This window comes from Pecten maximus, chromosome 1 (genome assembly GCF_902652985.1).
Source record: "Pecten maximus chromosome 1, xPecMax1.1, whole genome shotgun sequence".
Lineage (NCBI taxonomy): Eukaryota > Metazoa > Mollusca > Bivalvia > Pectinida > Pectinidae > Pecten > Pecten maximus.
In genome coordinates, this window is record NC_047015.1 from 25,969,008 (window position 1) to 25,975,007 (window position 6,000).

At 36.2% G+C, this 6,000-nt stretch overlaps 3 long non-coding RNA genes across 4 annotated transcripts; all 3 read right to left on the reverse strand.

Moving 5' to 3' along the window:
• Nucleotides 1-1,379: 1,379 nt before the first annotated feature.
• On the reverse strand, nt 1,380-5,643 carry LOC117328821. The gene is made up of 3 exons (XR_004533051.1): nt 3,612-5,643; nt 1,621-1,885; nt 1,380-1,427 (listed from the first exon to the last, which is right to left on the reverse strand). It is a non-coding gene; the product is annotated as an uncharacterized LOC117328821 (long non-coding RNA).
• On the reverse strand, nt 1,933-2,796 carry LOC117328825. The gene is made up of 4 exons (XR_004533053.1): nt 2,735-2,796; nt 2,448-2,488; nt 2,225-2,267; nt 1,933-2,152 (listed from the first exon to the last, which is right to left on the reverse strand). It is a non-coding gene; the product is annotated as an uncharacterized LOC117328825 (long non-coding RNA).
• Nucleotides 2,788-3,432, reverse strand: LOC117328833. 2 transcript variants are annotated; one of them, XR_004533062.1, is made up of 3 exons: nt 3,408-3,432; nt 3,001-3,043; nt 2,788-2,852 (listed from the first exon to the last, which is right to left on the reverse strand). It is a non-coding gene; the product is annotated as an uncharacterized LOC117328833 (long non-coding RNA). The 2 variants fall into 2 exon arrangements; XR_004533056.1 differs by lacking the exon at nt 3,408-3,432 and adding an exon at nt 3,161-3,204.
• Nucleotides 5,644-6,000: the final 357 nt, after the last annotated feature.

The following is a 6,000-nucleotide window of genomic DNA, read 5'->3' on the forward strand; positions in this document are numbered from 1 at the left end:
AATTGTTGACCACACCTACACTGTATTAGTCTGATTACATCAATTGTTGACCACACCTACACTGTACTACAGTCTGATTACATCAATTGATGACCACACCTACACTGTATTACATCAATGTTGACCACACCTACACTGTATTACAGTCTGATTACATCAATTGATGACCATACCTACACTGTATTACATCAATGCTGACCACACCTACACTGTATTACAGTCTGATTACATCAATTGCTGACCACACCTACACTGTATTAGTCTGATTACATCAATTGTTGACCACACCTACACTGTATTACAGTCTGATTACATCAATTGTTGACCACACCTACACTGTACTACAGTCTGATTACATCAATTGATGACCACACCTACACTGTATTACATCAATGTTGACCAAACCTACACTGTATTACAGTCTGATTACATCAATTGATGACCATACCTACACTGTATTACATCAATGTTGACCACACCTACACTGTATAACAGTCTGATTACATCAATTGATGGCCACACCTACACTGTACTACAGTCTGATTACATCAATTGTTGACCACACCGACACTATATTACAGTCTGATTACATCAATTGTTGACCACACCTACACTGTATTACATCAATGTTGACCACACCTACACTGTATTACAGTCTGATTACAAAAGATGTTGACCACACCTACACTGTACTACAGTCTGATTACATCAATTTTTGACCACACCTACACTGTACTAGTCTGATTACATCAATTGTTGACCACATCTACACTGTATTACATCAATGTTGACCACACCTACACTGTATTACAGTCTGATTACATAAATTGTTGACCACACTTACACTGTATTACAGTCTGATTACATCAATTGTTGACCACACCTACACTGTATTACAGTCTGATTACATCAATTGTTGACCACACCTACACTGTATTACATCAATTGTTGACCACACCTACACTGTATTACATCAATTGTTGACCACACCTACACTGTATTACATTAATTGTTGACCACACCTACACTGTATTACATCAATTGTTGACCACACCTACACTGTACTAGTCTGATTACATCAATTGTTGACCACACATACACTGTATTACAGTCTGATTACATCAATTGTTGACCACACCTACACTGTATTACATTAATTGTTGACCACACCTACACTGTATTACATCAATTGTTGACCACACCTACACTGTACTACAGTCTGATTACATCAATTGTTGACCACACCTACACTGTATTACATCAATTGTTGACCATACCTACACTGTATTACAGTCTGATTACATCAATTGTTGACCACACATACACTGTATTACATCAATTGTTGACCACACCTACACTGTACTACAGTCTGATTACATCAATTGTTGACCAAACCTACACTGTATTACATCAATTGTTGACCACACCTACACTGTACTACAGTCTGATTACATCAATTGTTGACCACACCTACACTGTATTACATCAATTGTTGACCATACCTACACTGTATTACAGTCTGATTACATCAATTGTTGACCACACATACACTGTATTACATCAATTGTTGACCACACCTACACTGTATTACAGTCTGATTACATCAATTGTTGACCAAACCTACACTGTATTACATCAATTGTTGACCACACCTTCACTGTATTACAGTCTGATTACATCAATTGTTGACCACACCTACACTGTACTACATCAATTGATGACCATACCTACACTGTATTACATCAATGTTGACCAAACCTACACTGTACTACAGTCTGATTACATCAATTGTTGACCACACCTACACTGTACTACAGTCTGATTACATCAATTGTTGACCACACATACACTGTATTAGTCTAATTACATCAATTGTTGACCACACCTACACTGTATTACATTAATTGTTGACCACACCTACACTGTATTACATCAATTGTTGACCAAACCTACACTGTATTACATCAATTGGTGACCACTCCTACACTGTATTACATCAATTGTTGACCACACCTTCACTGTATTACAGTCTGATTACATCAATTGTTGACCACACCTACACTGTATTACATCAATTGTTGACCAAACCTACACTGTATTACATCAATTGGTGACCACTCCTACACTTTATTACATCAATTGTTGACCACACCTACACTGTATTACATCAATGTTGACCACACCTACACTACTACAGTCTGAGTACATCAATTGTTGACCAAACCTACACTGTATTACAGTCTGATTACATCAATTGTTGACCAAACCTACACTGTATTACATCAATTGTTGACCAAACCTACACTGTATTACATCAATGTTGACCACACCTACACTGTACTACAGTCTGATTACATCAATTGTTGACCAAACCTACACTGTATTACATCAATGTTGACCACACGTACACTGTATTACAGTCTGATTACATCAATTGTTGACCAAACCTACACTGTATTAGTCTGATTACATCAATTGTTGACCACACCTACACTGTATTACATCAATGTTGACCACACCTACACTGTACTACAGTCTGATTACATCAATTGTTGACCACACCTACACTGTACTACAGTCTGATTTCATCAATTGTTGACCAAACCTACACTGTACTACAGTCTGATTACATCAATTGTTGACCACACCTACACTGTATTACAGTCTGATTACATCAATTGTTGACCAAACCTACACTGCACTACAGTCTGATTACATCAATTGTTGACCACACCTACACTGTATTACAGTCTGATTACATCAATTGTTGACCACACCTACACTGTACTACAGTCTGATTACATCAATTGTTGACCAAACCTACACTGTATTACATCAATTGTTGACCAAACCTACACTGTATTACATCAATGTTGACCACACCTACACTGTACTACAGTCTGATTACATCAATTGTTGACCAAACCTACACTGTATTACATCAATGTTGACCACACGTACACTGTATTACAGTCTGATTACATCAATTGTTGACCAAACCTACACTGTATTACAGTCTGATTACATCAATTGTTGACCACACCTACACTGTATTACATCAATGTTGACCACACCTACACTGTACTACAGTCTGATTACATCAATTGTTGACCACACCTACACTGTACTACAGTCTGATTACATCAATTGTTGACCAAACCTACACTGTACTACAGTCTGATTACATCAATTGTTGACCACACCTACACTGTATTACAATCTGATTACATCAATTGTTGACCAAACCTACACTGCACTACAGTCTGATTACATCAATTGTTGACCACACCTACACTGTATTACAGTCTGATTACATCAATTGTTGATCACACCTACACTGTATAACATTAATTGTTGACCACACCTACACTGTATTACAGTCTGATAACATCAATTGTTGGCCACACCTACACTGTATTACAGTCTGATTACATCAATTGTTGACCAAACCTACACTGTATTACAGTCTGATTACATCAATTGTTGACCACACCTACACTGTATTACAGTCTGATTACATCAATTGTTGACCACACCTACACTGTACTACAGTCTGATTACATCAATTGTTGACCACACCTACACTGTATTACATCAATTGTTGACCACACCTACACTGTACTACAGTCTGATTACATTAGTTGTTGACCAAATCTACACTGTATTACATCAATGTTGACCAAACCTACACTGTACTACAGGCTGATTACATTAGTTGTTGACCAAATCTACACTGTATTACATCAATTGTTGACCAAACCTACACTGTATTACATCAATTGTTGACCAAACCTACACTGTACTACAGGCTGATTACATTAGTTGTTATAGGGCTTTGTTCACTACGTAGACATAAAGTCAAATCACTTGTATTACTGGTTTAACACATTTTTAGAAGTTATGTGTATTTGCAGTTGTTAATTTGTTATTGGAAAAGAATTCCATTTGCAACCCTATTGAAAATTAATTGATATTGTCAAAAATGTTAACGACTTCATAAAGCTCTCAGGATGATTGAGGAAAAAACCCAATGTAGGTATTAGCGGATGGGTGTAGTTTAGTACAATCACAGTTATTATTACCTTTTCAGTTTCCTACCAGATGCCAACTGAAAGGTATTAAGGCTGTTATAGCGGACGTTAAGCCCTTAAATAAATAAAAATCATATGCTGATTGGTCTACATCCGAGCACGTGTCGTTCCATTTAACATCGAAATGCGCTCCGGGACTGATAAATCATCGTATTACACGTTCATGCAAGTGTACTGTGACGAAGCGTAATTTCTGTCATTCATATTTGTCAGACACCTCGATTCCCATCAAGTTGCACGAGAGTGAATTACGATGTATTATCAAAGATGCGGTATTATGACGTTGTGTTGAATATCATGAAATAAGATGCAGTTGAAATGGCACGGAATCATACCTTCATCATTCTCAGGTTTTGACACCAAAATGTAATAAAACAGTTTAGCACCTTGTTTCTATCGATATGATGATTCATGGGGCTCGGACACCCAATATCAACTTCGGCCTCCGGCCACGGTCGATATTGGTCATCTTCGTTCCAATACATACTATGACCCTGGCTGTTTATAGGACCTTAAACCGAATAAACCAATCCATACATACTCGATATAGAGAATGCGCTACATAAATCATCACATCGATAGATACAAAATACCATAAATGTATAAACTTAACAATAACACAGGCATTGTTGGGTGGGGTGCAAATGGAAATCTTACATAGATCTTGTACTCTGTTTACTGTTGTACTGTTGGTGACACAGTTTGGGTTATATACATGTTGTTACGATATAACAGTGTGCTAACTTTAATTGGTATTTGATAACAACATGCTGATTACCACCTACCAGTGGTACCGTATAAGTACGAAATTACGCTATAACAATAGTTTAATTGGTATTGGATAACAACATGCTGATTTCACTTACTTTATGTTTTAACCATGAAAAAGAACGGTACAATTTAAATAGTCATTCTATTTTCTCTTATCGAAAGTCTTGTCATGTCTTTGACTAAAGTCGAATACAAAAATATATGCAAAATGTATATTATAAAGCGGACTTTGACAAATGACCCCATGTCACAATTATTAACGAGGCCTTAACTCACATATTACAGCCTTTAGATTTCACGGGTAACCTTAATTACTGAATAGTATTATAATAAGTTCGAATGCCAATTGTTTATCCACAGAATAATACATACATACCTGTAGTCTGGCTATGACAATACGTGGTCCACTGTGGAGTTAAGTTTCTCAAATTTCAATCATAGAACTACTATTTTATTGTGGCGTTTGCTAAAATATAAATAAAAACAATTATTGTTTTCGCTTATATATTTATATTTAAAACTGGCTAGAGTATATCGGTTGGTTGAAATACATATTGTAGAGTAAAAGGGTAAGCCTTTTTGATGAAAAGATTAAAAAACACAACAGTTTAGCACTGCTTAGTGCCAGGTAATTTTGCAATGGCCTGGAGTAAAACCAGTCACCGAGGTATGTAAAATAAACTAATTTGTTCTCGGTGCCCGACCAGCGTTAAGATTTCTAACATCGTATACTGTTGTATATTGTCGTGCGTACCACTACTGTGATTAAACGTAATTATTTTATGAATATTTTGTTGTGTTTTTTTTCTTAAAGCACGTTTCTATTCACGTGTCCGATATGGTAAAATACATGGCTGTATATCTTAGTTTTATAATCTATAGAACACAAGATTGAAGGTCTGCTAGATGTGGTGGAATGAAGGGCATTCGCTTTGTAAAAACCAACGCCATTATTTTAAAATCTCTGTTCTATATTTCTAGCGATTTGTTCACATATTTGTAACAATTAGTTTTGCCGTATTTCTAACCATTTGTTTTCACTTATTTCAAGCGATAGTTTTCCAGTTTCTGACAATTTATTGCCCATGTTTCTAGCGCTTGTTTTCCCGTATTTCTAGCGATTTTTCCCGTATTTCTA